Raw genomic sequence first — 26,313 nt, forward strand, 5'->3', positions numbered from 1 at the left:
AGAGAGAGAGAGAGAGAGAGAGCCGGGCGGTGGTGGCGCACGCCTTTAATCCCAGCACTTGGGAGGCAGAGGCAGGCGGATCTCTGTGAGTTCGAGACCAGCCTGGTCTACAAGAGCTAGTTCCAGGACAGGCTCCAAAGCCACAGAGAAACCCTGTCTCGAAAAAACCAAAACAAAAAACAAACAAACAAAAAAAAAGTGTGTGTGTGAGTGTGTGTGTGTATGCGATCTCATTCAAATCACCACGTCTTTGAAGTCGCTTTTCCTAAAGGTGATTATAGAGAGAATCTAGACTCCCCTAAAATCCAGAATTCTAAGTGTAGACATGTTGGAAGTTGCTTGTTGACCACATGATCTTAAGTCGCACAGCTTCCTCTCTTAGAGTGTCCAATTATGTAGGATTTAAATCTTGTTTATGTTTTTGAAGATTTTCCTTAAAATTATACAGACTATCCATTACGCTTAGTGTCCAATGTACTCAATGATATTATGAATACTGTTTGCCTGGTCAGTTAGACTAATTATCATAAGATAACTGTTTGATTTGAAATAAGCCATTTTTTGTTATTGTGTTGAGAAGGGGGGGGGTGTCTCATATCTAGGTAGACCTGTCTGGAGCTCTCTGCGAGGCTGAGGATGGCCTTGAACTCCTGATCTTCCTTCTTCTGCTGGGATCTAAGGCGTGCAGCACCACACCTGGCCAAACTGGTTCTTTCTAGTCAAGAAGATTGAGTGGCAGGAGAGATCTGATTCCCCTCTAACATGATTTAATGAGGATGCTTGAATCGAGAGCTGTTCTACATCAAACAAGGAACACAAATCCCCCGGGGTTCTATTTCTGGCTCTACCGCAGATTTTGCTGTTCTACCCAGAGCAAGATGGGACCTGTTAGTTCTTTTCTATCTGCAAAACGTAGACAAATGCATCTTTATGGCTGTAATTTCATGAGAAATGAAATTCATCTCATGGGGGGGCAGGGTTGACAAGTTAATACAAAGCGAAATCTTTAAAATCTAGACCAGCTGCTCTTTAAAATTCCACTTTCCCAATCTGAATAAGAAGAAGATAAATATATCTTTCAAGTAATGAAACTGAGAGGGAAGTAAAAGGATGCCTTCTAACTCGGGTCAGCTTGTGTGGGGAACGAATTCTATTTTCAGTAAGACACGTAAGAGCGTCCGAAATACATTATTAAGTCTTAAGTCAAATGAGGCTGCCTTGTTGAAAAAAAAAGTAATGTCAAAGTGAATTTCTGTGTCTGTGGAGATAGATGTACACAGGAGTTTAGGAAGTTAGTCTATAATCTCAGCACTCGGGAGGCAGAGGCAGGCAGATCTCTGTGAGTTTGAGGCTAGCCTGGTCTACAGAGTGAGTTCCAGGCCAGACAGACTATGTAGACCTGTATCAGAAACAAAGCAAACTAGTTGAGAAATCTGTAGTAATGTGTTTTAGGATGGCTTTATTCCTCTGAGATCTATCTATCAATCTCAGTCCTGAAGTGGGTAGTGATGACTACAGTCTCAGTTCTTGGAGGCTGTGGCAGGAGGAACACCATGAGTTCTGACCTAGTCTGAGCTATAGAGTGGTTTCCAGTCTAGCCTGGGCTATGGAGTGAAACCGCCTCAGCAAAACAACCACAGCAACAAGATGGCCACCTCCCTTGAGAAGATCATACCCATCCTCGGGTATGTCTCATTATGTCTCAACCCCCGGGCTGTTTGTTGTTGTTGTTGTTGTTTGTGAGAGTATGTGTGTAAATGTGTGTGCGTGTGTGTGTGTATGTGTGTGTGTGTGTGTGTGTATTTGTCTCTTGTCAGGGTCTCTTTACAGAGCTCTGGTTGTTCTATAACTCACAACGTAAACTAGGCTGGCCGGGAATCCAGAGATCTGCCTGCCTCAGCCTCCCAATGCTGGGATTAAAGGCATGCGCCAGCACACCTTTTTCTTCTTCTTAAATTTGCTTAAATATGTCTTTTAATGAACGTCAACTCTGAAAAATAAAGCTACCTTAATTCCAATGCTGAGGTTCTAGGTAGAGGAAGTGAGAACTGCTCTTTTTTTGTTGTTGTTGTTGTTTTGTTTTGGTTTGTTTTCGAGACAAGGTTTCTCTGTAGTTTTGGAGCCTGTCCTGGAACTAGCTCCTGTAGACCGGGCTGGCCTCAAACTCAAAAGATCTGCCTGCCTCTGTTTCCTGAGTGCTGGGATTAAAGGTGTGCGCTACCTACTGCCCGGCTCATGAGAACTGCTCTTAAAATGAGTCATTTTTCAGGGCCTCCAGCAGCCAGAAGGTCTTTTTATCAGTTGCACTCTGTTTTCCAAGGGTTCTAACAAGTGCCTAAGACTAGGGAGTTTATACAGAAAGAGACTCGATTGGTTCTTGGTTCTGGAGTCTAGACAGGCACTCAGGTTTGCTCAGCTTCTGGTGAGAGCACCACACTGCTTCCTTTGTGGTGGAGGAAATGGGTGCTGGAAAGTGACTATAACCAGAGGGAAGGTGGTGTGCGCTGGGAGGGCATCGACATTTCTGGAACGCCTGCAATGCTTTGGAGATAGCTAACTCAGTCTCTCTTTAAAGCTTTTATTACTTTTACCTTGTGTTATGTGTGTCTGTGTGATGGCAGGCCACACATTTGTTCCCCCAGAGGTCAGAAGAGGACATCAGGTCCCTGACGTGGGCAGAGCATGCCTCACCCCTGAGCCTTCTCTCCATCTTCCAAAGGTCCTCCCACCCTCCATATCCATTTGCCTCTGCCTTCAGGATGCTGGGATTAGAGGTGTGTGCCATCACAGCCGGCTCTAAGTCAGCCTTCTTTATATAAAGAGCTTAATCTTTATCTAAAACACGAGTGTTGCCCCTGACCAGACCACCCAAAGAATACCACCAACGAAGAGTCCATTTTCCACAAGAGTATGACAGAGTTCAAGCAGAATCATTCTGAGTGACTGACAGGCCATCTTGGCGAGGAGAGCTCCACCTAATGTCACCTGTGTGATACAAATAGTAAGTTTACTTGTGTTTTGAAAGACAGTTTAGGTCAGGATCAAAAGGGGTGACATCAAGTACTTTAAAATATTGAACTGCAGGGCTGGAGAGACGGTGCCGTGGCTCTTCCAGAGGATGAGGGTTCTGTTCCCAGGATCTACATGGTGGGTCTAAACTACCCACAACTCTGGTTCCAGGGGGCCAGCCGTGTACATGATACACATGCATACACATACAGCAAAATAAATAAATCTAAAGAAATTTTAAGAATTTGAGACGGTAAGTGGGCGGTGCCACTCTCCCCAACTCTGTGGGTTTCAAGAGGGATTCCTGGTGGGTAACGAGTCTGCTTCTGCACTCGTCCAGCTTCTTCCCTGGGGAAGGAGGAGAGCTTCACACAGGAGTCTGAAGAAGGAACAGAGCAGGGGGCGGCAGCCTCTTTCCTGTTTCTGAGAGAGCTAACCTGTGAGAGCCAGTGGGAACTGTTCTCTGCAGCAGAGAGAGTGTGTTCATGTAGCTGCTTGATGCCCTGGCCACGGTGTTGTGAGCATTCATTATCTGGACCCTGGGATGAGGTTTATAAGAAATGAAGATGGGGCTCTGGAGATGGCACAATAGTTAACTGGACTCATTGCTCTTACAGAGGATGGGTTTGTTTCCCAGCACCCATGTGGTGGCTCACAACTGCCCATGATCCAGTTCCAGGGGATCTCATGCCCTCTGCTTACCTTCAAGGGCACCAAGAATGCATGTGGTGCCCATACAGCACACACATGCAGGCAAAACATGCACACATATAATAGACATTTCTAAAAAGAATGAAGATGATCTCTGATCATACAGTTCCTCAAATCAACACACTTTTCCTTACTAACACAGAAGGGAAATCACCCTTTTTTTGTTTGCTAGAATTCAGATGACATTAGAAAAGCAAATATCTATCTTTTGCTTTTGCTTATGCTCTCCCATACTTTTATTATTATTATTACTATTATTAATTTTTTGAGACAGGGTTTCTCCGTGTAGCCCTGGCTGTGCTGGAATTCTGTCCGTAGACCAGGCTGACCTCAGACTCAGAGATCCGCCTGCTTCTGCCCCCTGAGTGCTGGGGTTAAAGGCGTGCACCACCACACGGACTTCACAAGTCCTTTAAGGCCTTTCCTTGTGCCTTTAATTCGATGGCAATGGCAGAGTCCCAACTCCCAGAGAACCTGTGTCTGCTGACCCTGCTTTCACAGTAAGGAAGCCCCAAGTACTGTGGGAAACAGAAATGAGGAATTAGTCCAGCCTCTGACAGGTCTAGGAGAAAGGCTGCCTTCCCCAGGTTCCTGGGTTCTAGGGGAATATCAACAACTCTGAGACTCAGACTTTGCTTAGATGACCCATTCCTGGGAGAGAGGCAGGGGTGGGGTGGGGTGGGGTGGGGTGGGTGGAGCTCCATGTGAGCTCTGGAGAGGAAGGAGAGTTCTCCAGACATCACAGAGAAAGTGATGTCGGGCAGAGAAACATCTTTCAGACGTATTTGTGGTCAGGAGTCAGCCACCCTTCAAAATCGGTCTGAGGAAACCCTGATTGGGGGCGAGGGGTGGGGGCGGGAGGGGGTTCGTTAGCTGAAGTTTCCTATCACACGCCAAGGACAGAAACGGTAGGTGTTTGTGCTGCAAGCATTTGTGTGTCTCTTTTGGGAAAGCTTGTGGTTTCTCTGCAGATTTTCAGCATCACAAGGCACACACCTGTTTAGACAGGTTGAGGGAAAAGGCTGATTGACGTTAATTCCAAACTATGGCTGGGAAGCTGTTTTTGTTTGCTGGCTTTGAAGTGAAGATCAGAGGTGCTTCTTTGTCACCCCCCCCCCCCGAAACTTTGATGTATTCCTGCAGCTACCGTTCACAGCCAAGGGGTAAAGGCAGCACACATATGCAACGTGCCCCATCTTTCCATGATCAGGGGGGAGGTTTGTTCAGGAGAACGCAATTTGTGAATGCTTAGCTGTGACTTTGAAATGCTCGTGGGACTCCTGGACGGAAGCTGGTAAAAGACTGTAAATGGCATCCTATAGCCAAGGAAAGCACTTGCCTTAGGCTGGGGGGGGGGGGCACAGTTAAGCCTGGGGTTTGGGGCTGCATGGGCTCAACTTTGAATCCTGACTTTGCCACTGACTGGCTGTGGGCCTTGAAACACACTTTATCTTTTCAAGGATTTTCACAAATAACAAGAGTTTAGTAATATTCTCAGTAAGGTTAGACATGGTTACACATTTAAGGTGCCCCAAACTGTCACTTCTTAAGATCACTATGAAGTGTCAAATGGAGAGGGTCAGTGTTGCTTTGCTTTTTAATATTTATTTATGTGTTTGTTTATTGGAGATCGAGGGCTTTCAAGCTCTCTACTGCTAAAATGTCCCCAGCTTGGTTTACTTCAAACTTTTTTTTTTTTTTTTTTTGAGAGTGATTCACCAAGTTGACCAGTCTGGCCATGAACTCACTCTGTAGCCCAAACAGGACTTGAGTTGATTCCCCTGCTTTAGTCTCACGAGTAGCTGGGACTATAGACCTGTACTTCCAGGACCAACTATTTTACCTTGTCCAGATCTTCGTGGTGTGTTACTGGTCTCTGTTTTTCTGGTTGCCATAGAAAGCCAGGACAAAGGTACCAGAAGTTGACCTTACCAAAGGACGCACATGAGCTATGACGAGTAAGCAGAGAAAAAGCCTAGGTGTTCCATCCGTAGCTACAGGCCTTCTATTTATATGAATACAGCTATCTATGGTCATGGTTGGCCATGTATCATAATTTATATAACATACTATGCATACAAGGACACAAAACTAGTGCTATAATTTAATCAATGGTATGACCTCCAGCCTGTGAGAAATCCTACTACGCCATGAAGCTTCTTTAAAAAGCATGGTGAGCGATGACGTGGGGAAGGCCCACATGGTCTACCTGCACATCCAGGTCCATGCAATCATCCACCTATCTATCTACCTGTGTAGCATGTAGGGCTGGCTTGTCCAGGTTTCTGTCCCACCCCGTACCCTAGCTGTTTAGTCCCAGAGAAAAATCACACAGAGATCTCCATAAGTTATTAAACTGATTGGCCCATTAGCTCAGGCTTCTTGTTAACTCTTGTAGCTTATATTAGCCCATTGTTCTTATCTATGTTAGCCACATGGCTCAGTACCCCTCCACAAGAAAACTGAAGTGAATTTCTTTTCTTTGTAATCTTGTTTATCCACATGGTGGAAGGAGATAACTGACTCCTACAGACTGTCTTCTGACCTCCACTTGTGTGCTATGAACATGTGTGAGCACACACACACACACACTCACTCACACACACACAAAGCAGGCCTCAAAGCACCATCTAAACAAATGAGTGCCGATGAGACTCATCGAGTGCCCTTGATGACCTGGGTTTGTTTGATCCTCAGGACGCACAGGGTAGGGGAGAATCAGCTCCTGAGAGCTGTCCATGGCACAGGCACACACATCACACATAAGTGTAATCAAAGCAAACGCAGGCTTGTATTACGGCCATATCATAGCTGACTAACTTTAAAACTTCACATACCCTTGGTCCCACCTGTGGTGCACACCCAGTATCGAATTTTGCACTTGGCTCACCAAGCAGGTCTGACAACTCTTGAACTGGTCCAGACCCTGATCAACAAGCTTTGTCCACAGAGATGTCACAGCAGTCTCAACTGCATCATGTTTTCTAAGTGCTTGCTCCTGGTGTCACTACCGGTATGAGCTAGGGCTGATGGGTGAGTGACCATGTAATTAGCCCTCATCGAAAGGGTTATGGGTTTTGATAGTGTAATGCAGGCTAGTGCTGGGATGAGCACCGCATGGGCAGTATGGTAGACGTGGGGACTATTAGTTCCCAGTTTTGTTTTTGTTTTTAGATTTTTTTTCTCTTTTTTTCTTCCTTCCTTCCTTCTTTCCTTCCTTCCTTCCTTCCTTCCTTCCTTCCTTCCTTCCTTCCTTCCTTCCTTTCTTTCTCTCATCATTACCTTACTTTAAAAGATTTTTGTTTATTTTTTTTTATCATGAGTGTGTGTGTGTGTGCGTGTACTGGCCCCTCAGGAGCTGGAATTATAGGCCGCTCTGGGTCACCCGCCTTGGGTGCTGGGCATTGAACTTTGGTCCTCCGCAAGAGCAGCTAGGGCTCTTAAGGAGAGAGTTATATCTTAATGGTCTTTTCATGTTTATCCACCATATCTAGGTCTTTGAACTTGGACAAATGCCAAGTTCATGAACTTAGACAAATCTGTTAGCTCAGTAACCAGATTGTCTGGGCTGTGTTAGAAACTGAAAGACTGTATCTGAGCAGATAAAAGATTAGTGGTCGGGTGCAGCTAGGGCAGGGGAGCGGCAGGGCTCCACCCAGTGGAGCATGTGCACAGGGGAGGGGTAAGTAAGTGACAAGACCTTTGTGGAATAGAAAGAAAGAAAACATTTTGTTGCTTAAGGTGGAAACTTCCTAATTGATCTGGTTGAGCTTAAACTTTATTTTACCATTGACACTGAGTTGGGCCTGTCTTACCCCAGTAGGCAACCTTCTAGCTAGGGTTCCTATTGCTGTGATGGACGCCATGACCACAGCAACGGGGGGGGGGGGGGGGGGGGGGGGGGGGGGGGGGGGGGGGGGGGGGGGGGGGGGGGGAGAGAAGGGTTTATTTGGAGTATGCTTCCACAGTTCCTCATCAAAGGGAGTCAGGACAGGAACTCAAGCAGAGCAGGAACCTGGGGGCAGATACAGAGGCCACGGAGGGGTGCTGCTTACTGGGCGCCACATGGCTTGCTCAGCCTACTTTCTTAAAGAGCCCAGGACCACCTGCCCAGGAATGGGACCACCCACAGTGGGCTGGACCCTTCCCCATCAAACACTATTTAAGAAAACGCCCTACAGGCTTTTCTGCGCTCCAGTCTTACAGAGGCAGTTTCTTAACTGAGGTTCCCTGCTCTCAGAGGACTCGCGCTTACGTCAAGCTGACTTAAAACTATCAGTTACAGCGGGAATCCAAGTTGCTCTCCCAGGATTGCGGCTTCCCAAATAATATAGGCAGAAGCTCCAGGTTTATGATGCTCACGGATCTGGGCAGGTTCCACTGACCCTACATGGCTCCTGCTGTCCCTCTATGGAGTGGGGAGACCGGCAGATGCATCCCTTAATGGGACATATAACACTAAACCTATGGCCTGGGTTACACAGAAGGCGCTTGGAGCACGATCCAGTTCTCCATTACCAGTCAAAAAAATGTGAGCTTGGGGGCTGGAGAGATGGCTCAGAGGTTAAGAGCATTGCCTCCTCTTGCAAAGGTCCTGAGTTCAATTCCCAGCAACCACATGGTGGCTCACAACCATCTGTAATGAGGTCTGGTGCCCTCTTCTGGCCTGCAGGCATACAGACAGAATATTGTATACATAATAAATAAATAAATATTTAAAAAAAATGTGAGCTTTTATCATGACGGTAGCATAAGACTTTCTTGACTTGTATGATGGTTTTGATTGGCAACTTGGCACGATCTCAAATCACCCAGGGAAGGATGTTTCAGTGAGGAGATGGATAAGTTAGGTTGGCCTGTGGGCATGACTGTGAGGGATTTTAATTGGGTGCACCTGAGATTGAAAGGCCCACTCTAACTGTGGATAGCACCATTTCATGGGCTGGCGCTGGGCTGAACAGAAAGGAGAGCGAGCTAGCTACTCGTTTTCATGGACTGACCCACTGTCCTCTGCTCTTGGCTATGGATATAATATGACCAGCCACGTCAGGTCCCAGCCACTCTGGCTTCCCTGTAACGGACTGTATTTGGAATTGTGAGCCAAATAAGCTTTTTCTCTCTCAAGTTGCTTTCTTCAGGGTGTTTTCATCACAGCAACATGGAAACAACAGCAACAATAATAGCAACAACAAAAACCTATGACAACATATGATCTCAAAGCCTTAGAAACTTGGTACATATGGTGTGGTAGTTTGAATGTAATTGGCCCCATAATCTCATAGGGAGCAGCACTATCAGGAGGAGTGGCCTTGTTGGAGGAAGTGTGTCACTGGGAGGGCGAGCTTTGAGACTTCCTATGCTCAGAATACAGCCCAGTGTCTCAGTCGACTTCCTGTTGCCTGCAAGATGCAGGATTCTCCGCTACTACTCCAGCACCATGTCTGCCTGCAAGCCACCATGTCCTGCTGTGATGATAATGGACTAAACCTTAAAACTGTAAGCCACCCCAATTTAATGTTTTCTTCTAAGAGTCACCATGGTCAACGATGTCTCTTCACAACAATAGAAACCCCAGCTAAGACATACGGAGTGCATTTTAAAGTGATATTGCTTCTGGTCTGAACTGAGTTCTTCCTTTCATAGGAGGTGGTCAGGAGTGTTGCTTTCTAGGGGTTGAAGAAGAACCATGGAGCATCTGACAGCCTAGGATTGGGGAATGAGATCATCCAGGCTAAATATCTCACAAAATATCATCCTTTGGGGCTAATGAGATGTGGCTGTAGGTAAGGGCACTTGCTGCCAAGACTGACAACCTGAGTTCAAGCCCTATGACCTCCAACTTGCAAAGACTGAGCTTTGGCCTCTATACCTCACCTTCCCACTCCAGAATGGACAAATGGATGTAAACAGCTTTAACAACAGACTGCCCCAACTGGTGTGGCCATTTAAGATGTAGCTATCCTTATTAGCATTTTCTTGTTTTATCATGACTACTTTAGCAGAACATTGCTTTAATTTTGCACTTATCTCTTTTTGTGGCACTGGAGGTTGAACTTAGGGAGAGCCTCCCATACTTCAGGCAAGCACCCTACCACCTGAGCTACATTCCCAGCCCCCAAATGTGAGCTGGATAACAAGGTGTAAGGAAAGCCTCTGCCTTTGAATCCGTCTTGGAGAACATGAAAATGAAAGGCTACTGCCGTGGTATTTACTAGGGGAGATTGCTTGAACGTCAGTGTGGAAAATGCCTTTTTCTGGTGTTGTGAACTCACTTCCAGTTCTCCATGAAACAATGCCTGTCATTTACTAAAGAGCTGCCAAAGTCAAAGTTTTCCTTAATAGGATTTCCCCGTGAAGTCCTTGGATAGGTTCCTAAGTCGAATCAGAGCTCTGATCTACATTCTGTGTTCCTTGGCTCTAAAATTTAAGAACTTGGCACTCGTTCTGACCTCCCTTGTTTTATGGAAACCGTTAATTTTCTTTACTCCACGTTGACACTGTCACCAAGTACTTAGTGTGTTCTAGTGAGGTCATAAGTCAGTCCGTCTATGATACACACTTCCGCTAGGGCATTATTAAATCGTTATTCACTTTTGCTTAGGTGTTTTTACTCTGTGTGTGTGTGTGTGTGTGTGTGTGTGTGTGTGTGTGTGTGTGTGAGAGAGAGAGAGAGAGAGAGAGAGAGAGAGAGAGAGAGAGAGAGAGAGGGAACTCATTATATAGACCGGGTTTGCCTTGATCCAACAGAGATCCTCCTGCCTCTGCCTCTTGCATGTTAGGATTAAAGGTGTGTGCCACCACACTCCACAATTGGCCCATTTTTGCTTTATGCTTATGCGGTGAAGCAAATAACTAGAGTTTTGTACTATGCCTATATATGTTGGTATACACAAAACTCTAGTTATTTAACAGGATAAATGTCAAAGAGTTATTCTTTCAAACAATATATATTCTAAGGGAAGAATTTTCTACAAAAGCTTAGGGAATTCATGTTAAAAGTATCTCTCTCTCTCTCTCCCTCTCTCTTTTTGTAAAGGACAGTTTCCCATGTCACCTAGGCTGACTTGTAACCCCCATGTGCCCAGGCTAACCTTGAACTTGAAACAATTCTCCTGGCTCGGGTGCTGGGATTACAAGCATGCAGGCTTAGAGGTAACTATTGGCTTTGAGACACTGTATAAAATGTGTTTGATTATTTTTTCTTTGTGTACACATGTATGTATGTGTGTATGTGTGCGTGCACATGTATGTTGTGGGCACATGTGTTTGTGTGTGCATATGTATGTGTGTGTGCACATGTGTGTGTGGGGACATCTGTGGGGGAGCACTTGTGTATCTGTGTGGGTACATGTATATGTGTGTATGCAAGTGTGTATGTGTGTGCACATGCGTAAATGTGTGTGCATGTATGTGTATACATAAATGGGTGTACACATGTGTATATATGTAGGCATATGTGCCTGTGAGTACATGTGTGTGGAGGCCAGAGGACAACTTCCCTGACTGGTTTCTCCTTCCACCATGTGGTCCCCAGGATCAAACTCAGGTTTTCAGGCTTCGCGGCAGGTGCTTTTACCTGCTGAGCCCCTGACGCCCCCTCCCTCATACTTTAAATCTTCCACAGTCAGGTCACCAAACGCCTTCTTCTTGGGTTTCTCACAGAAAGATAGACAGACAGACAGCCTCCTACTCTGTGTTTCTAGGGAAGCCTGGCTTTCTGTAGCCGACTCCTGTGTTCATTGTTCCCAGTGATGTACGCATAGCCCAGAGGGGTTTTCTCGGGCATCTTTCCTTCTAGAAAGCCATCTTTAGAATATTGATTGATTGGTAGGGATCGATCCAGGCCATTATGCATGCTAGGCAAGAGCTCCACCAATGAGCTACATCCCCAGCACTGCACATGTGTGTGTGCACGCGCGCGTGTGTATGTGTGCACGTGCACATGTGTGCACGTGCGTGTATGTGCGTGTGTGTGTGTGTTTTGTGTGTGTGAGTGTGTGTGTGTGAACTGTCAGGTTCCCCAGAACCCCTTACTGGTAGTGACGTTGAGATGATATTGAATGTATAGATTAATGTAAAGAACAGAGATCCTCAGAACAACATTACAATTAATGTTTTGGCAAAAATTACCCATAAAAACATCTGAAAATGATTTTTTTTGTGGAAAGGAGAAATTTTAAACTTTTAGAAACTATTTACCTATTTTGCGGATGTGTATGAGTGCTTTACTTGCTTGTGTGTCTGTGCACAGTGTGAGGATATCCGGTGCTCAGAGGCCAGACTAGGGCATCTGTTCCTCTGGAACCTGTTAAAGAAGGTCGTGAAGGACCATGTGGGTGCTGGGACAGTGCTCACAACTGCTGGGCCATCTCTCCTGCCCTAGAGGAGGGGTTTTAAAAACTCTTTCAATATCTATAGCTTGTGGTAGATTCCGTTCTGTGTTTTATTGTCCAGAATCTAAACCACCTTCCTGTTTGGGGAATTCCTTACTTTATGACTCTTGGCCCAAAGCAGAGCCTGTGTTCCATTACAATGAATGAGGAAACACTGTTGTCTGCCAGCCTGAGTGTATAAGACACGGGAATGTTCTGTCGGTTTAACTAATGAGATTTTCTCATGTACAATTTTAAGGTTGGAACCTAATAACAGAGATTCAAGGACACTGTAGATTCTTGGGCTTTGTTTCATTTTTATGTAGGATGATGTGATAAGAAATAGCATATGAGACAGCAGTGGCTAGTGGCTGTCATCCAGTTATGACATCATTTTGCTTCTACAATTAAAAAATCAACCACTCCATCCATAAGCGCACACGCCGTTTCGTCTGTTTGCGTATATGTCCATAAGGGAGGCTGACGGAGGTCTTCACTCATTTTTATCCGGCCATGACGGAATGTCACAGCCTGGGTGGCTTAGAACTCAGACAAGTTTATCTGGCTTGTGGTTTTTGAGGCTGAAAAGTCCAGGAACGGGACACAAGTATCTGGCAAGAATCTTCATGTTGCATCATAACTGGGCAGAGGGACAATTAAGGACATGTAAGGCAGACGTAGAAGAGGCTGACCTCCCCCTTAGCATCAGAGAGCCACCCTCGGGGTAACTCCCTACCCCTGATAGAGCAACATCAGCGTGGGTCAAGGGCAGGGCCAACAGAAGAGGCAGGACCAGTACCGGGTACACTGTTCACACTTTCCTGTAGGGAAAAAGTGGTTCATAGACTGGCTGCGGTCTATGAACAAAAAGTACACCTTTGCTGGCTGTTTGAAAACTTGTGTGATGTGGAGTAATTTCTCTGGAGAGCACAAAGTACTAAAGTTTACCTGGAAGCCCCTGGCCTCTACTCTAGTTAGGGTACCGAATAAGCTTCAATCAGCTGTCACTTCCTGGAGCCTCTCGTGTTTTTATGGGCCGCCTATGTGTGAACACCTTTTCCTTTTCCCAGATGAGAAGTACCCTACAGGAAAGTGTGAACCGGTACTGGTCCTGCCTCTTCTGTTGAAGCACCAATACTTGGGTTTGTTTCACAAACCTGGAAAAGAAACATGGAGAGTTCCTGGTCTGTGGGGTTCTGTTGTCCCTGCCCTTGACCAACGCTGATATTGCTCTATCAATACAGTGATGTGGGAGGTCCTGTCTATGTGTTGCTTTTATTGGTTAATGCATAAAGAAACTGCTTTATTTATAAATAAAGAATAAGACTAGTGCAGACCTTCACCTGAGCATCCCTACTCTGTTACCACACTAGAGAAACAGATCTGGGGACCAGCTGCTAAGAATTACATGTTTCCATGAGTTGAGTGGTATTTTCTGTATAATAACAATGTGTAAGCATGGGGTGGCAGATCACAAAGTGCTCATAAGGGCACAAAGAGGCTGAACAACAGGACCCCCCCCCCCCCCCCGCCGCCATCACGATCCCGTATATAAGCAAAGGCAGCTGAATCAAATAGCTCATGGCCTACCAGAAATCACAATATTTTAGAAAACCCAAGTGGTTCTCTGGGCTTAATTTCCAGTGAGCTATGGTGAGGTACCTAGGCCATCAACTCATAGATCAGTCTGGAGGCAGTGAGAGGCCGTATCAAACCATGAGACGTGAGCATGCGCAACAGCCCTATTGGGCTCGGGACTTAGTATATAGAGTATACACACACCTGTAACTTGAGCAAGGGGGCGACCAAGGCAGAAGAGTCTCAAAGTTAAGGCCTGACTGAGCTACATAGCAAGTTCTAAGACAGCCTGGGCTATAAAATGACACTATTTCTAAAAAGAAAAGAAAAGGGAAGGAAAGGGAAGGGAAGGGAAGAAAAAGAAAAAGAAATCAGATAAGGGAAGGGAAGAAAAAGAAAAAAAAAATCAGATAAGCAAACAAAGATCCCAGATCCCAGAAGATGGGAGAAAAAAGACTTGTAATTACCTGCAAAATCAAAATAACTTAGCTGCTTGGAATGATCTAAAGGTGAAAGGTAGTCATTCTTGGTTTCTCGTGGTTCATGCTCTCTGAGTTCTTTCCCTCAGGGTCTGTGTGGGAACTGGATCGGAACTCTATACTCGAAGGCTATGTTTCAGACATGCCATTCGCACGCTGCCTGAGTGCGTCCACACAAAACCAAATACCCCTATAAATACTCTACATAAAGCCAAAGGGAACCAAGGTTCCCCGTGTCTCCAAAGTCTGAGTGCTTGTACAGATGTGTCCAAATATGTAGCTGTAGATGTCAGCTTAGCCGACAAATCTCAGATAAGTACAGGACTTTTTATTTTTAGACGAGCTATTTTTAGCACAAAATTCTCCCAGTGTTCAGGAATAGATGGGGCAACTGCTTCACATTCTTGACCCTGGGAAGGGGCCGCACACTCTGAGAGTTCTTCGGAGAACTGTTTCCCTCCAGGCGTCTACGGTACCATTTCCCCTGTCACTTGAAACCTGTCACTCGTATAAGCAGCTGAGTTACAGCTGCCCCGGACAAGCAAAGTCATCTGAAAGCCAGGAGATGTCATGGGCTCACGGGCAGCTCAGCGCGCATGAGCACACCTGACAGCCGGAAGATATTCGCAGCCCGCCTAACCACGTCTGCCGCGTGCCAGTATCTGAAGCCACATCTTAACCTAGCAGGATACCAGATTCTGATTGGCTCTGGTGAGGGTCTCGAGCAGGTGACATTAGAGCAGCAGCTTATAAACAGGAGACTTCACGTGATGAGAGAGGAAGCAAAAGACCCAAGAGGGACTGAGTTGCCTCCCACCCAACGCCTTAACTAGCCACTCTTAGAGGAACAAGTGAACTACGCGAGGGCAGCGGTAGTCCCTTCCCGGTACGGGAGCTGTATGACCTAGTCACCTTACGTTAGGCCCCGCCTTTTATAGGTTCCATCACCACCATACTGGGAACAAAGGTTCCAACTCACAATCCTCATGGCGACCCAATCCAAACCTATCCAATGGCTCTTCAGTTTCTTTCTGCTATACAAGACGTGGGAAAATGTCTGTGAAGGCATCAGACATTAAAGCCCCTGGCCCCTTAATCTTGAACTCCCATTGGCGGCAAGGCTGAAAACAGCATCACGTGGTTGCTGAACTACCCGTGGTGAGGCATTTTACCATAGCAACCTGATGAGACAGTGACTGCTGGAGACAGGACTTGGCTCAGACCCTGGGAGATTGGTCATCTACCAGATCACCTCCCGGCTCTGTCCGTGCGGAGTGTCTGGTCCACACACCGCCTTCCTCATTGTCCCTGGATTGGTTACTTTTCTCACGCTGTGACAGAAACAATCTGAGGAATGGTTGGTTGTAGCACTCGGTGCAGGGGAGACAGTACACTCTGGTAGAAAGTCGTGGGTACTGAGGACACAGGACGGCTGGATGCATAGAAACGGAAGTAGAAGGGTAGTACTCTCAAGGGGTAGAGACTGGAATGACTCCGCCCACCCCGTGACCTTCTTCCCACGTTCTGTAGCTGAAACTCATCTTCAAGAGACCCCATAACCTCTCAAAGTGCTGCTAACAATTGGGGATCAGGTGTTCTGAACCCTTGAACAGGTGGGGAAAGCGTCACAGCCAAACCGCGACTTCTCACTTCAGTCAAAGGCAACTCTGTCAGAAGTGGGCGGGGCACAGTGGTGGCAGCGTTAGTCCCAGCACTAAGGAGGGAGGGCAGGCCTGTCTCTGCGATTTTGAGGCCAGTCAGGACTACATCATGAGATCCTGTTTCGGGCGAGGGGTGGGGGTGGGAGGCTGCTGCCGGAGCCCTGATCCTCTCCCACCTTCATTGGCTTCATGTCCACAGAAACTCTACTGAAGCTGCTCCAGAAAACATCTGCCATCTTCATAGTTCCACCCTGGCTGGGTCACCAGCCATCCCCTGTGGTGGTCCTTGGTTAGGCTCTCAGTTTCTAAGCTTGCTTCCTGCAGTCTGCCTTAGCACGCAGGCCAGAAGGAGTCTCATAGGACCCGTCAGGTCTTGTTACTCGCCTGCTTTGGCCCCTATGGGAGCGCGGCACTCCACACAGCTGAGCGGAGCGTTCTGTTCGCTCTGTGTGTTCTGTTCTCTCCCCTACCTGCAAGGTCCTTGTGACCCCCCCAGAGGCTCACTGCCTCTCTCCCCTCTCCCGGCACCCTTGCTCCGGCCCCACTGTCCCTGCCTGCCTCGCTGTCCTCCGCCTACCAGGTGTCCCACTCTTTTGCCCCTTCCCACTGGCGCCTCTTCTGATTGTCCTTCTCAGAGTTCACCCTATGCCCCCCCCACCCCGAGTTCTTGGGAATCCTCTGCTCTGTTGCATCTCTTTCCGATCTGCATGCAGTTCCTGCTTTTAGCAGCGACCATCACGTCTGTCTCGTCCCTCACCCTTTGGGAGCTCCAGGAAGACCAGGGGATGTCATGTTTGTTCACTAATGTCCCCAACGCCAACGCTGAGTCCAGAGTCTGCCACATCACAGGACACTCAGTTAATGTATTTGCAATGAATCTAGTCGATGGGCAGAAGAAGCTCGTTCTAATTCTGGTGGTGATGACAGCAGTCAGCATTTACTTGACACCTACAGTATGCCAGGCGCGGCCTACCACATCATCTCATTGGATCTACGAAACAGCCAAGCGGCGTAAACACATATATTTCCCTATCTTCCAGGTGGGAACTCTGAGCGGCATGAAAGTTTCTGTAGTATGTCCTACCTCGCATGATTGGAAGTTGGCGGAGCCAAGATTTGAACCCAAGCTATACGCTCAACTTCTCAATCATCTCTGAAGTTGTTAGAGTTGATGAATTCACGTGGTGTTGGAGGGCGACTGGTCAGTGTAAGAGGAGTTTTGGAGATGGGTGAGTTCATTCTCCTTATTCCAGAGAAACTCAGGGGGATATGCATAAAGAGCTGTCAAGCCCATCCTTGCTGTTTGCTTTTTGTCATTGTGGTCCTTAGGGGAGAGACTATAGCCTTACATTCTTTCTAGCAAGTTCTGTATCACCGAGAAACACCCTCAGCCTCTTTTAAATTTGTGATTTGAATGGTCTAGCTTAGTTACCCAGGCATGCCTCAGGCTGCCACTCCAAAAAGTGGGGTCCCAGGTGTGTGCCACTGTGCCTGGCTTGTGGCTTAGTCTTCATCGTCAGGCTGAATTATGTCTGCGAGACTCCTCAAGTACAATTCTGAGTGTGTCTGTGAAGGTTTCTACAGAGGTAAGATTGACATAGGAGCCACAACTGAGGGGGCAGATTGGCTCTGAGTGTGGGCGGCACATTCAACAGACGAAGGTCCTGGATAAGCCCAAAGTAGCTGTTAAGTTCTACTTCTGTTAGGAGCACTTTATGTTTGGTTCTCTCAATGAGGGAGCAAATACCTCATTCCCCAGCACAGAGTACCCCAGAGGTTGTTTGAAGAGCACAGCAAATAAGATACATTTACCCTGTGTCGTGGCACTGAGAAGCCACTCGGCTAAGTGGTACATTCCTAAGCAGTTACTTACATTAAGCTGCTCTTTTAACTCCGGTCCTGGAGACTTAGCTTCTTGACTTGAAAAACACCATTTTTTTTCTTTTTAAAGCCCTGATTGTAAGCCTTTCTGAGAACTGTCAGAAACCCATGTAGCACAAGTAAATACTGCGGGGGTTTCTCTCCACATCCAAAATAAGGACAATGCCAGAAAGATTAGTTACCTTACTAAACAAAGCAAGAACAGGACACATTTAACTTTGCCCGTGGAACAGCTTGACAGATTCTAAAAGGTTAGCGTTCCTAGATTAATGGTCCTAAAGTGACTTTTAAAGTGTCTAATTCCTCAAGTCCAGATAGAATCTAAGAACACATTCTTGTGGGTTTAAAGGAGAAACGCTTCTAGGCTAGGGAAATGGTTCGGCAGTGAAGAGCTACTCTTGCAGCTCTTGCAGGAGAGCCATGTTGGGTTGCCCACATCCAAGTGTAACTCCAGCTCCAGGGGATTCATCTGACGCCCTCTTCTGGCCTCCTCAGACACCTGCACTCATGTGCACATGTGCACATACATTTAAAAGTTAAAACACAATCTCGAAAAAGGAGAAATAAGTTCAAAGACAAAAAAGATACAAGGAGAGAGCATAGGCAGACAGAAGATGATGCATACAAGGAGGGGAGCGCGCAGGCACACGCTTGTGTGAACTCACACACACACACACACACACACATACACGCAGATGTAGAAGCTATCTGAGTTCTGCACACTCGTTCATCTGTTCCCACAGGCCTGCAGTAACCTGGGTCCCAGTCAGACCACAAGGAATCTCTTTGCTCAGGGAAGTGAACTACCAGAGAGTTCCACCCTAATGAAAGGGAAATGCTAAGTTTCCTGATCTGATGCACATATGTGCTGAAATACCACATCATAGCTATGCATGTGTACAGCTACTTCAGATGGTATTATGATAAAAGTTAACTTAGTTTTAGATATGTTATAGATTTGTTAGATTTGTTTTTCTGTTTGATTGATTGAGACTGGGCCTCACCCTGTAGTCTTGACTGGCCTGGAATTCACTATGTACACCAGGCTGGCCTCAGACTCAGTAGAAATCCACCTGCTTCTGCTTCCTGAGTGCTGAAGTTAAAGACATGCACCATCACCATTAGATATTGTGTGTGTGTCTGTGTGTGTGCACATGTGTGTGTGTGTGTGATGTTTGATTGCTGTGTACCTTGTGTACTGGCACACATGGCTGTCTGCACACTGGAGAAGCTGAAAACCTGGTAGCTACTCAGTTCATGAAACTGAGTACCTCAGCCAATCCCAGTCTTTGGCTGAATCCATGGAAGGTCTCTGGCCTTTAGTTCACATTGGAAGGCTGAACAGGCTGGATTCTGATGTCAGTAAAGGACATAAGCAGCAGGTTGGATATACTCACTAGCAACCATCAAAGGCAGGAGATGGGGGAGGCTAGAGTTTTTGCTTTTTGTTTTTTTTTTTTTCTGAGTTAAGGTTTCTCTGTGTAGCCCTGACCACCATGAATCTCATTCTGTAGACCAGGCTGGCTTTAAACTCACAGAGATCTGCCTGCATCTGCCTCCCCTGTCTGTGCTGGGATTAAAGGTGTGTGCCAACACTCAGCTAGGGGAGGCTAGATTTTAAAATTATTCATAGCTTGAAGTATTCCTAGGCAACACAATAGTTCTGTATTTGAGTCCCTCGCTATTCTGAATTTTCCCAGGAGCTAAAATCCTATACTTCTTGCTACAAATATGAGATTGGTGGCTCTTGTCAAACTTTGGCTGTTTCCCCCTCCATCTTAGGGGACACATTTGCTGGTCTTTGATTGTAGTGGTAGCAATATTAGTACTCCTTACCAAGTTCTCGTGGCTTTGTGTGGTCTCCAGGTGCCAAGAAGACTTAGCAGCTGTTACTGGAGGAAGTGGGCAGATAGCATGTGCCTTGCTGGTCAAATTTTATCTGTCTGTCCGTCTGTTTGTCCATCTATCCATCTATTATCTATCTATCTATCTATCTATCTATCTATCTATCTATCTATCTATCTATCTATTGTTAGAGTCTCTCTGTGTATCCCTGGCTAGCCTGGAACTCACAGAGATCCATGACTCCCATTTACCTTGCTGAGCAGAACATCAACCACGTCCCACTAGTTACCACACTGCCACATAGGGGACACTCAGGCAACTGTGCCATTTTGCAGTTCCTCCAGAAGCAAAGGTGGAAACACAGTCACCTTAGTCACAACGACTCTGCCTAGATAATGTGGGTAAATATCATTCTGGGAGTTTCTGTGTGGGTGTTCTGGGCTGTGATTAGTCAGTGGGTTTTTGATAAAGTAATTGGCCCTCCCTAATGTGGGCCTCACCAATCACTTGAAGCTTGAATAAAAGAAAAGAGTGGTCCCTGTCAAGCAAGAGGGAGTTCTCTACCTGACGGACTTCAAACTTGAACTGCGTGTTTGGTTTCTTCTTGGTGGTCCAGGTTGCTGGCATTATCCTGTAGATTGGGAATGTCCAACCTGGGTAACTGTGTGAGCCAATCATCTCCCAATCTTCCCCTCCCACACACGTGTAACTCCCACCCCTTTACCTAGCGAGAATGCATCCCAAGACCCCCATTTGGAGGCAGGAAACCTTGGAGAGTACCAAACACTAGTACCCATTCATGCTTCAGTACCTACAGGGGATTCCTTCCAGGACCCTCATGGACACCAAACCCTGCATATTCTGTGTCCTTGATATAAATGATGCCATTTACGGCTGTGGGATGTTTTTCTGTATGCTGTGAACATGCATTCCTCTCATTGGTTAATAATAAAAGCTGTTTGACCAATAGCCAGGCAGGATAAGTCTAGGCAGAACAATCAACCTGAGAACTCAGATGAGGAGGGGCAGAGTGTGTGTGGGGTGCCAACCAGCCACGGGAGCAGCAAGATATACTAGACCACAGGTAAAGCCACAGACTATGTGGCAATGCATAGACTAATAGAAACGAGTTACTTTCAGTTGTAAGAGGTAGTTAGTCATAAGCCTGAGTTATAGGCCAAGCATTTTGCAATTAATGGAAGTTTCTGTGTGATTATTTGGGACCATGAGGGCAGGACACGAAAGCTCCGCCTCCGATTACAATTTACATACAACCTATGTACATCTTCCTCTGTAGTTTAAATCACCTCTAAAATACTTTTAATGCTCAAAGTAAATTCTGTGTGAATAGTTGTTATATTATGTAGGAAATAGCGACAAGGAAAAAGTTCAGTACAGACATAATTTCCCCCCGAAATATTTTAAATCTCTAGTTGGTTGAACTTACGGATGTGGGACTCGTTAATATAAAGAGCTAATTGAAAAAGAAATGCCAGATGGTTTTATATGTGTGTATGTATATAATAAAGTTTAGTTTATATAAAAGCACAGTAAGGTATTAAGATAACAAACAGTCTAATTATAGTAAACTATAGTAGGAGTTATATGAATATGGTCTTTCTCTAAAAGTATCTTTCTATGGTGTGGTCACCATTTTCCTTCTGTTGATGCTGTGTGACAATGTAATACCTTCATCGTGAGGTAGAGCGAGGTGAATGATGGGGCTAGCGTGAGAAGCAGTTGGCTAGTCCATAAAATTGCTTGCCTGCAGCACTGTGACATTGGCTCTGACGACCGAGGTGGCTCATGTTAGACAGCTGGCCGGTGGATAGCACATACGCTATGGATACGCCAGACTGTGAGAGGATTCATCCTCTGGGCTAGATAGAGAGCAATGGCATGGGATCGCAGGCAGTGTACAATCTTAAACTTATGAATTACTTATTTCTGGAATTTTCCATTTAATATTTTTTGTACCATAGTTGACTTGTGGGTAAATCAATCTTTGGAAAAGGAGAATCAAATCATGAATAAGGGAGTCTGCTGTGTGCATATTTTTGGTTCTCTGGAAAATCTTGACAATTACAATGATATAAACCAATCTTATGTTTTTTTAAGACTTTGTAAATGGCAATTTGTAAGTGATACTGAAATAGACAATGTAATATAAACCCTCACATTCCAAGCACTTAGCTCCGATGATGATTAACCTGTGAACTTTAGTTTTTATGATATGTGTCTACCCACTTAATTACCTCCTGTATTATTTTTAAGACAACCCTAGACATTCCACTGTTTCATCCAGATGGATTTCAGCATGCATCTCTGGATGGTAATGACTCCAAAACATAACCAAAGGCCATTAGCACACTTAGTAGTAAAACCGATTTCCTAATATCATCAAAGATAAAGTCCTACCCAATTTTCTAGCACTTCCCTTTTGAAAATTGATCATTTTATGAGTCCTTTAAAATAGCAATGCAAACACAGTACACACTGTTTGGAAAATGCAGGAAAACTCACAGAATAGATATTAGAGTCGGCCACGACTGTTGGGGCTATCGCCAGCCTATATGGGGCCATTTCATAAACAGAGGAAAAGAAAAGGCTCGTTTCAGGAGGGCAGCCTGTGCCAAGATGCCTGCCACTACTCTTCTCTCCAGGGGATGCCCATGTGCTGTGCACAAATCGGGCATTGTATGCTCAATCCCCTGAGGCTTCCCGCAGTGTTTACATTTTGGAAAAAAGCCTTCCATATTTTCCACAGATATATACATAATTTTTGCATAATTGTTTTCATATGGGACTCTCAGTTTCACAAGCAGCTTTATCACACAACTTAATAGCTAACCTTAAACACTTTCCCATGTTGTGAAATTCGCTTCTCAAACACGACATTCTATGGCTACACAGGGTGTATTGTATGGCTGTCCTGTAGGGGCTGGGCAATGGCCAGTTGTTTAGATCGACTGTCCTTGGAAGATAGAACACAGGCGAGAACAGTATATCCTTCACGGTGGGAGCATGAAGACATGCAGGGACGTTTCTGTACATGCACCGTGTCATCATCAAGGCTGTAAATTGCTTCCCCATGGTTGGTTTGGAAAGACAGCTAGGGTATGGTTCTATTTAGTTCAGCCCATGCCTGGGGGCGGGGCAGGAAGGGCTGTCCCTCCTCATAGTAAACAAGCCTTAGCGAAGAGTTGTGGGGCAAGAGAAAGTGGAGCATAGCTACAGGCACACTTACTCTACAAGCAAGAGACTTGGGTTATAGAAACCAACCTCCACTGATGTGTGAGGCCGACAGAAGAAAACAAGCGTGTGTGTGTGTGCAGGTGCAGAGGTGGTGGCGGAGGGCTTTGTCCTGTGGACTGATCTTATTGGATGTTAGGACACAAACATGACCATTTCTAGATGTAAAAACCACCTAATGGCCTTGTAAGAAACACCATCACGTACTCAGGCGTTGCTTAATAGAATTCCCAGAAAATGGCCTGTGCACAATCCTTCTTCTCTTGAGAATCGGGATAAACAAGGAGGTCAATTGCAAAGCACCCATTTGCCCAAACCCACAGCCCACAGTCTGCCCAGATTGTGAGTGGGTGCTGTCTCTGCCAGCTCTTATCATCTGCACTGAGTGGACTCAGTTAACTAAATGACTCAGTTTAATGGAACCATGGAGACAGGGTGAGGTCACAGGGCAGATGGTAAGTAGGAATTCCTAACTCCAGAGGCTACTCAGAAGGGCAGTAGAATTTCAATGGTGTAAAGCCTCACTGTGTGAGAAGGCCACTTCCATGCGAGCCTGGGGACCACCTAAGGAAGAGTAAAGTGGAGATGTTCTGGGTTCTATCAGCTGCAAATTATAGAAGTGGATAAGGAGCCCATGTCATCGGTAGAGGTTTTTCTTAGGGTAAGAGGAGATGCGGAACATCGGGTCCCTTTTAAAGGTGACTTGTACACTAAACAGTACCTGGGACATAGCCCTGAATCCCCAGGCTGCCTCTCATCACGGCCCCCAAAACGTTTCTATCAGTTCCTCCCAGAATCCCAGGCTTTTATCAGGAGCATTATTGGGTGGCATATGAGGTTCCTAAGATTGTGGTCACACAATGTGGGGGGCACCAAACAACAGCCCCTTCTCTGGGTTCTTGGGGGTAGAAATGTGACATCAAGGCATTTGCAGGCAGCTCTAACTCGTACTTGAGGTGAGGAGGGTTTTGTTGTTTGGGCCCCGGTACCCGATCTCTGTCTCTTCACGCTCCTGACATCCTTCCGGATCAGGGCCCACGCTGATGACCTCATCTCAGCGTCACGATAGCCGCAGAAACTAGCAGTTACTGGTCGTGTTTGCGAGGGTTAGAGGTAGGGATTTCTTATATTTTGGGAGGTGACACAATGAAACATAGAGAGTAAATTTTTTTTGAATCGGTTAGGCACGATGGCATTTCTTTAATCCTAGCGCTGTGGAGGCAGAGACAGGCAGATCATTGTGAGTTTGAGGACAGCCTGGTCTACAGAGCAAGCTCCAGGTTGGCTAGGGCTACCTAGTGAGATCTTTTTTAAAAAAATGTGTGGGGAAACATCTGGAATCGTATATCCAAGTGTTTCACTGATGCTGTGTGTTTTCCATCCATTTATCAACACTGGACCCCAGGTCCCCTCCACTGTCCCCACAGGAAACTTCATGGTCTTCAGGTCCAGTGCTGTTCCCATCTACTTAGTCTCTGGAATACTGGGACTGACTGACTCAGTGGAAAGGCTTAGTCTGACTGAGAGTACCCTCCCTACTCTGAGAGCAGTGTAGGGGCCAGCCAGGAGGGGCTGTGTGAGAGAAGTTCCTAAAAAGACTTTTTTTTTTCCTGGCTTTGCTTTTGGATAAAAACTTTGGATTAGTACCCCAGGCTAACCCTGAACTCACTATACAGTCCTATACCCTCCTGCCTTAGTCCTGCAACACTGGAGTTAGAGGCAGACCCTGACATTGGCAATAGCTGATCTATAGACAGACCTAAGAACAGCCAGACCGATTGCCCAATTCTTTCTCCCAGCTCCCCAAGCTACCACACCCTGGGACGGTACTCTGAACAAGTCCCAAGGCCCAGTGCATACATTCAAGGGCTCTCACTATGGAGCTGGTATTGGCAGGTGGGGCCCCGTTGGCCCGGACTGAGCTTAGCTCCACTCGGCCCAGCTTCAATATTTGGACAGGCGCAAGGCATGTGTGCAGAGGCAGCAAGTGGGTTGAGAGGGTTTCGGCTCTGGGTGAGACTGAAGGGATTTGACATGTTATTGAATCTGGGTGCAGAAGGTGAACTCTGGGCCGCCACGCATCCCAGGAATGCGGATGTAGGCCTCTCAGTGCGTATCTGAAGCTGACAGGGGCTGACAGTCCCCATCTGGGAACAATAACCCAAACTGCACGCAGGGCCGGGCAGGGGCAGCACTCCCTCCAACCCTCCCCCGCCCCCGACTCTCCAACACAGTGAGAGGGAGCACAAGGAAGGAGCTTCGGCCTCTCCTGAATCCTGGGGACCGCTGAGCGGGGCAGCCTCTCGGATGCTTGCCATTCCAGGAGCAGCAGGCTGCGACATGGTCCATTTCTCCCCTGGGAGACCTGAGTGGAACGCCACAGGGAGGCAATTTGGGATGCCAACTGGTCACCCAGCTGGCTGAGGGTCTCCTCGCTTCAGGGAGGCTGGGGTAGCCGTGTATTTGTGTCACGGTGAATACCTTGGGCATTCTTTGTTCGCTTGGGGAGGGGCTTCCACAGTGAAGTTCAAAGCAGCCGTTCACAAACCACATATCCTAATCCTCTTTCAGATCTGGATTTTGTCGTAGTAACTAAACTGATTACAAGACTTCATGGTCTTCAGGTCCAATGCTGTTCCCATCTACTTAGTCTCTGGAATACTGGGACTGACTCCGTGGACTACTTGGGCTGGGCTGGGTCTTTGGGAGAGCCCTCCATTGGCTTCGCTGTCACGTGGTGCTCCGGCTGAGGACCTTCCCTCTGGAGCAGGAAGAAGCTTGGGACCGGAGTCATGCAATACCAGTTTACTTCGTTTCACCCTCGCTACGCACTGTGACGTCACTGATCTTCCCAAGCCCCGAATAGCGTCTCAGACCATACATTCGGATTCCGCCCTGTCCTACAGTACTGTCCTTAGTTCTATCCTTGTTGGGCTAACCGGAGCGCCCCACTCCTATTTTTTTGAACTCTGGCTCTCCCCATAGTGGCGGCTCCTCCAATGCCCATGATGTCCCAGTGACCAGGCTTCTGTCCCAGGACCCAGAATTCCATGCCTCTACTATCTATCCAGAAACCCTTTACAGGACACTACCACCACATGGCAGAGGTCCTTGTGTAGGCCCTGTGCCAGGCTCTTTGTGGCTCATGCAGAAGGCTTGGCTTTGAACTACCTGGCCTCTCTCGGTGTCAAAGTCTCAGGCTGTGGCCTATCCTCCGGCCAGTTCCTTCTCCATGTTACCTCACCACAGTTATAAAACTGAAAGCCACCACTGTCTTGGGAGTCTTCATCTTCGCTACTTAGTCAACGGGTTTGCTTATGATCTCTGTTAACCCTGTATGCATTTCCTGCTCCCAACATAGACTACCCTCTGCTTTCCCGGGGAAAGCATCAGCTTCCTGGGGGACCTCTCTGCCTTCACGCCCACCCCCATCTACAGCACATGCTCTCTAGTGGAGGCCAGAGTGATCTTGAATTTCTTCATTACGCATATCGGAGTAACTTCCACCGGATGTTCAGCCCTCAG

General features: G+C 46.6%; 1 long non-coding RNA gene across 1 annotated transcript in view; it reads left to right on the top strand.

Moving 5' to 3' along the window:
* The window catches only part of LOC126506446 (uncharacterized), a 34,044-nt gene extending 8,289 nt beyond the window's left edge, over positions 1-25,755 (top strand). The window contains exons 2-3 of the long non-coding RNA XR_007593221.1: positions 16,851-17,039; positions 25,360-25,755. This is a non-coding gene — a long non-coding RNA (uncharacterized lncRNA). The remainder of the gene's footprint in view (positions 1-16,850; positions 17,040-25,359) is intronic.
* The last annotated feature ends 558 nt before the right edge of the window (positions 25,756-26,313 follow it).

This window comes from Alexandromys fortis, unplaced genomic scaffold, assembly GCF_014885135.2.
Source record: "Alexandromys fortis isolate MF-2015 unplaced genomic scaffold, M_Fortis_MF-2015_v1.1 scaffold_0, whole genome shotgun sequence".
Classification (NCBI taxonomy): domain Eukaryota; kingdom Metazoa; phylum Chordata; class Mammalia; order Rodentia; family Cricetidae; genus Alexandromys; species Alexandromys fortis.